The sequence below is a fragment of the Delphinapterus leucas genome, chromosome 8 (assembly GCF_059928025.1).
Source record: "Delphinapterus leucas isolate spDelLeu-1000000601 "Yukka" chromosome 8, BTC_Dleu_Yukka2, whole genome shotgun sequence".
In the NCBI taxonomy this organism is placed as follows: domain Eukaryota; kingdom Metazoa; phylum Chordata; class Mammalia; order Artiodactyla; family Monodontidae; genus Delphinapterus; species Delphinapterus leucas.
In genome coordinates this window covers 102737493-102745238 of record NC_143136.1, presented here as the reverse complement: position 1 = coordinate 102745238, position 7746 = coordinate 102737493, and the positions used below count along the sequence as shown (strand labels likewise).

At 43.3% G+C, this 7746-nt stretch overlaps 1 pseudogene; it reads left to right on the top strand.

Annotated features, from left to right (window-relative positions):
* The first annotated feature begins 717 nt into the window (after positions 1–717).
* Positions 718–2272, top strand: LOC111183403 (TIP41-like protein pseudogene; annotated as a pseudogene).
* Positions 2273–7746: the final 5474 nt, after the last annotated feature.

The following is a 7746-nucleotide window of genomic DNA, read 5'->3' as shown; positions in this document are numbered from 1 at the left end:
ACTGAGCAACAGGGGCCGTGAGCCTGGCTGCTTCTCCATCCTGCCTGTGCCAAGGGCACAGACTGGGCTACCTGCACAGCCTCGGCCAGGGCACTGCACCTCTCTGTCCCAGGCTTCTCCTGAGTGGAAAGATGGAGGTATCAGAAGCTGCCCCTTGAGTGGCTACAAGGATTAAACGCCCCGATACGCATAGCGTGCTCAGAGGCCAGCGCGTGGTGGGCTCACAATAAACTCAGCTCGGCAATATTGACGCAGAAAACTCGGCCTCTGTGCACCGGTGCCGAACTGAATCTTGGAGACAGTGTGTTGGGTGAAGTAGAAAAGAATAGCTTTATTGCTTTGCCAAGCAAAGGGGGGCACAGCAGGCTCATGCCTCTCAAAACTGTGTCCCAACCCAGGAGGATTTGGTGAGGAGTTTTACAGCAGTGGTTCAAGGGCCGGGTTGCTGATAAGCACCAGGGTCAGTGCAGGGCCTGCACTCTTTTAATCTGGCCTCAGGTGGTCTCCTGATGAGATTCTCTGGTTCTCGAGGCTGTCAAACTGTGACTTCTCTCTGGAATGAAGAATGCTTCATCAAGTAGTTAACATCTTCCATTTGTTGGGGTTTTAGCTCTGCAGAAGAGCTCAGAGATATTGTTATGTGTACCAGCTGAGATGGAACCAGGGCCCTGCCCCCAAAGCTGTGCTGTTGTTTCTTTGGACTGCTCCTCCCTTATCTCTGCACACCCTCCCTTCCCTGATTAACAAGCGTCTGAAAGGCTTCCATGCCCAGGAGCCCAACAGGGTCCCGCTCAGTTTCAGTATCATCAGAGACAGGACCAAGAACTGGAGCAGAAGCGTGGCCTGGACACACAGACGGGAGGATCCCAGAGAAAGCGGGACCCTATGGCCAGGCAGAGACATTCCAGACCAAGGAATCCTGCTCAATCTCTGGGAGAAAAGATGGACTTGGGGCGACCTGTGCATACAGGCACCCTCTGCATGGAGGTCAGGCCCTCCCAGCACCTCCCCCAGCCCAGACTTTTAGGAGAGCAGCCAGGGAACATGAGGGCTCTGAGAATACCAAGTCCCCCCTCTGACCTTTAAGAAGAAACAGACCCGGTCGGCCGCCGCTGCCACTGCCGCCAATGCTCCAACCTGTTCCGTGCGGCCCACGCAGGCCCCGCTGCGGCCATGATGATCCATGGCTTCCAGAGCAGCCACCGGGACTTCTCCTTCAGGCCCTGGAAGCTGACGGCGTCCAAGACCCACATCATGAAGTCAGCGGATGCGGAGAAGTTAACTGATGAATTGCATATGCCATCTCTCCCTGAAATGATGTTTGGAGACAACGTTTTAAGCATCCAGCATGGCTCTGGCTTTGGGATTGAGTTCAATGCTACAGATGCATTAAGATGTGTGAAAAACGACCAAGGAATGTTTAAACTAGCCTGTGCCAAAGAGTGGCAGGAAAGCAGGACAGAGGGTAGCACTCTAAGGAATTTATTAAACCGTATGCTTGGACCTATACACAGATTATAAGGGAACATTACTAGGAGAATCACTTAAGCTAAAGGTTGTACCTACAACAGATCATATAGATATAGAGAAATTGAAAGCCAGAGAACAGATTAAGTTTTTTGAAGAAGTTCTCCTGTTTGAGGATGAACTTCATGATCATGGAGTTTCAAGCCTGAGTGTGAAAATTAGAGTAACGCCTTCTAGCTTTTTCTTGCTGTTGTGGTTTTTCTTGAGAATTGATGGGGTGCTTATTAGGATGAATGACACAAGACTTTACCATGAGGTATCTATTTTCATTTAATGAAAGTACTAATTGACATTGGGCTTGTTCGCATTGTTACATTGTCAGTCTGACAGCTTGAAATGCAGTAATGCTTTATATTATATGGCTATTTGTCTAACCTTTAAGATCGGGTGTGTCATATTCACTGCTGACTGCACAGTTATCGAAACATTACATCTTCTTTTCCAAAAGTTCTACGAGTTGAACATGTTTTCCAAAAGACACTCCCTGGTAAAGGGGAGTCTGATGCTTTTTAAAAACCTCTTAAACTTAATCTGTTTAAGAAAACTGTCCCTTAACACTTACTTTTTTTGTGGTATGTGTTGTTTATGTAATGTCCTGATATTAGAAATACCAATCTCATGGCCTCCAGAAATTTTTATTATACAATTATTTTGATAGTTGTTTTAATGCTTGAAAGCTCTGTGCTCCATTTCAAGGAACTGTTAACATACGAAGTTTTCAAAATAATAAGTAAAGAAAGTGGGGGGAGGCTTAAATTGAGTCATGAAAATTCTTCTTGTAGCTTTATAGCAGCCTATCCTTTTTGAATGAATTTTTAACATCATATTTGTGATCATATAGAATGACAAATGAGAGAAGAAACCACTAGTATCAGTCAGGGTAATCGTAGTAATAGTTAACCCTCCTAACAACCCTATGAAATAGATGCTATTATTATCTCTGTTTTATAGCTGAGACAACTAAGGCAAAGACAGATTAAGTAATTTTCCCAAGTTATACAGTTAATAGGTGGCAGAACTGGAATTTAAGCCCAGTAAGATGTGATTGGATTGGTATCTTCCTAAATCCTGCACTTTCTTTTTCCTTTGAAATAACATCGTCACTGTGATGGATCTTTTTCTTTTTAAAAGTGATAGTAAAGTACTAAAACTAAGCTATACTTTACTCCCTCAGAAAAAATGAAATCTAAATTTTTAGAAATGCTTATACTTTAGCTCAAATGATATTGACTTTTTTTTTCAGAATTTATCCTCAAAAGATTCTTACATACAGTAACCCACAAATATTAATCAGGCAACTGTATAGAGTTGTATGTATATAAAGAGTCATGGCAATGCTATTGTTTATAATAGCTAAAAGGAAAGAAGGAAGGTGCTATAATGCCCCTTGAATGAGCATTGATTAAATGGCCATTTATATCCTGTTGGCCTACAACAAATAGACCTCCAGATATTTCTCCAGCAAAGTTGGGTTTATTCGGGATGAGCAGAAAATTGCAATTCAGGTCTGCAACCATGGTGGGCCATGTGCAAGTCCCCACATGGCAAGGGAAGGAGAAGGCTTTTATAGAGAAGAAAAGGAAGATGGGAGTGCTATCATAAACAGAGAATCCATGACTTTCCATTGGTTGAGTCCTTGCCAGGAAATAAGAGGAGTCTTTCTTTTTTCTGTTGGGTTCTGCTATGGTTGCTGGGTATGAGAGCTCCCCATTCTAGTCTCCCAAATCTATTTAATTGAGGTTTCTGTTTATGAATTTTTTTACAGTCCATATAGTAGAAAAATATGCAACCATTAAAATTAATGGCAGAAAGTTGTTTAACTGATTTGGAAACATGCGCATATTAATGTTGACTTTTAAAATGCAAGTATGATTTATATAAGATTTTATGTAGAGATTCCTAAATGTTAAGGGTAGTGTTATCTATAGAGATTGTGATTGCTGATGATTTACACTCTATACGTTTATAGTATTTGATTTTTTTTAAACAATGAGCATTAATCTGTTTTGCTGATATAAAAGATTGAAACTTTAAGGGAGCATAATCTTGTGATTTTTCTTTAATTAAATAATGTTTTACCAAAAAAAAAAAAAAAAAGTAACAGACCCCAGTCCTGTAAATCCAACAGGATGCTATCAGCCAGCTTCTCCCTCCCATACTAGGACTGATCCACTGACCACAGTGTTCTCTGAGCCCAGACCAGAGGCCTTCTGATGGGGAAATATGTATGTATTAATAAATAACTCTATATAAACACTACGTATGTATCTACACATATATACATCTGTACATTGTATGTGTGTATATATACATACATATCATATACATATATTATAATTGTATTATACATAGATACACATATACATATAGTCAGATACTATATATTATCAAACAATGATCAAGAGATATTTGAACAAAACATGAATGAAGGGAAGGATCCAGCCATTCACAGATCTGAGCTTCTCTCTCTTATGCCCTTCCTATGTGCTTCATTCATCTATAGGCAAAAATGTTGGCCGTCAGGCCTTGCTCATCCTCAACCTCTGTACCCTACTTTCCCTGTATCTGGGTGCACTTTACCCTCTCCCCTCTTACCCTTCCCACTCAGGCCCTCTAGTTCAAGTTTAAAGAGCTGTGACCAGCCTCAGTGAGTGACCCAAGTTTTCCCTGCTCTTGTGCTATTTGTATCTTGTGTTCCAATGCTGAGAATTCAGTTCCTTTGGGGCGAGATTTTGTTTTGCCTTTGGTGGTCTCCCAAATCTCTGAGGTGCTGGGACCCTATCTTGCTTTTCTAAATACCCTTCCTGGAGATACCAGTCTTGACTGGACCTCTGTGAGAGCTGGCCCTCACTGCCTGAGTCTCCAAGTGCATGGTCTTTCCCTTCTCTACATGCACCCCAAAACTAAACCTTACATCTGTCTTAGCCTAGGGCTAGGGCTGCCATAACAAAATACCATAGACTGGATGGCTTATAAACAGCAAAAATGTATTGCTCACAGCTCTGGAGCCTGGAAGTCTGAGATCAGGACGGCAGCATGCTGGGATCTGGTGAGAGCCCTGTTCTTGACTTGCAGATGGCTGCCTCCTGGCTATGTGCTTACATGGAGGAGAGAGAGAGAGAAAGAGATCTTTCTCTTCTTATAAGGACACTAATCCTATCAGATCAGCCCCCCACCCTTATACCCTCACTTAACCTTAATTACCTCCATAAAGATCTTATCTTCAAATACAATCAGATCAAGGGGTTAGAGGCTTCAACATACGAATCCTGGGGGGACACAAACATTCAGTCTATAACCACATCTAATACCAGTTCTTTCACGAAAATGTCAAACTCTGCCCTCACCCAATCCTGTACCAGTCAATCCGATACCTCCACCCACCCCCATGCCCTGATCTGCCGCGTGGCAAGCAGCACCTTGCCCAGCAGGAAGCAGGATGGAGGCCACCTGTCTAAGGAAACGGCTGATGAAGGGTTGACATACATCTAGTTACACTCCTGACTTCTGACCACCAGCTCCCCTTGACCTCTGGTCCCTAGGGCTCCCTCACACTCGGCTGCAGCCTGACATTTGGCCTTTGAGTCCCGTCCGCATGCTTGGCTTTGATCTTCTGGTCCCCATTGGGCCTCAGTATCCCCAGCCCTCTTGCCTGTGCCACTTGTCAGCCTCCCAACCACCTGTGGTCTCACTGAGATGACTCGTCTAGATGTCCTTTCCCACTGTTTCTCTTCCCAGAGCAGCCACTCCACTGTCCCCTGTCACACCTGCCACAGGTGTCCCTGTGGAGGAGCATCTACACTGCCTCACCAAGAGGCTGGGGGCCAAGCCACTTCCCAGGATGATGGGATGGGCGAGGCCTGCACCAACTTTATAAATAGAGCGTTCCTGTCTTCAATTATTATCATGTAGTCCATCATCAGAGACTATTTCTGGAAAACCCACACTGAGCCCAGTGGATTGATCGAAGGGTTCAGCTCTCATCTCAGGATTACTGCATGGACATCATCTACAAGAAAATAAACAAACATGCAAAGGCAGCGCTTAAGAGAGTCATCTCCAGCCATTGCCCCGGGAGGTGAAGCCGTGCCCATTCAGGGCACCAACATCCCTAGGTCATAACCAAGAAGAAAAGAGAAAGAAAGTGAGAGGATAATAGTGAAGAACAGAAAAGGAGGAGAAAGCAAATGGAGAGGAAAAAATAAATACATGGCAAAACGTGGTGAACATTGAGCTGGTTCACTCTGTGTTACCCCCCCAGCCTCCATACAAATGGGAGATAATCAAATTGTTAGGATGTCAAGATTTTTACTTAGGAATCAACCAATTTCATATATAAAGAAGTAGATTCACATCAGCCTACAGTTAGTCAACGAGTTAGATGCCAGTGCTCAAGAGATTTTAGTAGCAGTCAACATTTATTCAACTTGATATGGGCAGTAACTGTGCTAAATGCATTATGTGTATTATTTCTTTTAATCCTCATGAAAACTTAGGAGATAAGAACTATGATTATTGTCCACTTTACATATGAGAAAATATCTTTTTATCTATTTCCTGGCCATGAGGAAATATCTTGCCATGATCACCCCACTACAAAAAAAAAAAAAAATCTATCTGAGTCCAAAGGCTAGCTGGTAACCATTCCATTTATTTCTAAATCAGGCTCCAGGGAATATTATCATTCAGCAGAACGTGAGTAAAGGTAGGGAAGGAAGATTTAAATGTATAGAAAGAAAGTGGCCACAGCAAATGCTGAGAGATACAGATGGATTTGGCACATTCTTAGTTGAAATTCTGATCTTTATTCCTAAGCAGTCAAGTTCGAAATTCAAATTCCTGACACCTTCTTTGACTGTGAAAATGTTCATTTTCTTCAGAACCAGAAGATTAGTTCTGGAATGTCACTTCAAAAACACTGTTTTCTCCAACTCAAAAGGATGCTAAAGACCCTCTTTCAGGGCGTTATCTTTTTGAGATAACCAACCTCATTGTGAAAATGCGGTGTTTCCAATTTTTGGCTCCTGTATAGCCATTATTGGGATATAGAGAAATGTTTGTCAGCAAAAATCTGTGGGCCAAAGATTTCAGGATACATTTTTACCTCCTCTGTGGTTGGGACTCCGGGTCCCCTGGTCTGTCACTTCGTAGGAGCTGCAAATCCTCTGAGAAATAAATTCAGGGTGGCCACTCACATCTTGTGGATTTGACTTCGTGCCAGCCGTAAAGGAGAGCTAACTGACCATGCAGCCCAGGAGGAAAACCAGGGAGAACTACATTCATGGGATCCCGGTTTCAGAGGGTCATAAATCTCTAAGGCTCCTCAGACACAGAATTCCAAATGAGGCTCCAGACCCACACTGTCTACCCTGATCGCCATGGCCACATGTCAACTGAGCGTCCACAATGTGGCCAGTCCATGTGAAGAGGTGCTCTCTGTGTGAAATACACACCAGATTTCTAAGACTAAGGATGAAAAATTCATTAACTCATTAATGATCATTTGTAGTCACTATTTGATAGGTTAAATAAAATACATTATTAGAATTGATTTCACTTGTTTCTTTTTACTTTCTTAATGTAGCTACTATAAAATTTTAAATTACATATGTGACTTGCTTTCTGTTTCTGTTGGTCAGTTCTGCTTCAGACACTCAAACCACTGAAAAGCTCTTGCAACTTACTAAGATCTCAACAAATCTGTGTATGCCAAAATTACACAACTTACAAAGCAGCTTTCTATGAGAACAACCTGAAGACTAGCAGAAGAGATTTTCCACAATTAAAGACATAAAAAAGGAACCACACCACAACGAGATGTTAGGAGGGACAGAGACACAGTATAGTTTGGACCCACACCCCTGAGTTGGCGACCCACACAAGGAGGAGCATTACAATCTCAGAGGTCTTCCCCCAGGAGTGAGGGGGTCGAGCCCCACCTGGGTTCCCCAGCCCTGCACTGGGAATAGGAGCCCCCAGAACATCTGGCTTGGAAATCCAGCAGGACTTATGTCCAGGAAAACTGGAGGACTACATCAAACAGATAATCCACCCTTAAAGGGTGCATACAAAATCTCACACGCTCCGAGACCCAGTGCAGAGGTGGTAGCTTGAGAGGAGCCTGGGTCAGACACTTGCTGACCTTTAAGAGCCTCCTGGAGAGGCAGGAGGAACCTGGGACTCCCCCAGGGGACACAGATGTTGGTGGCAGCCATCTGG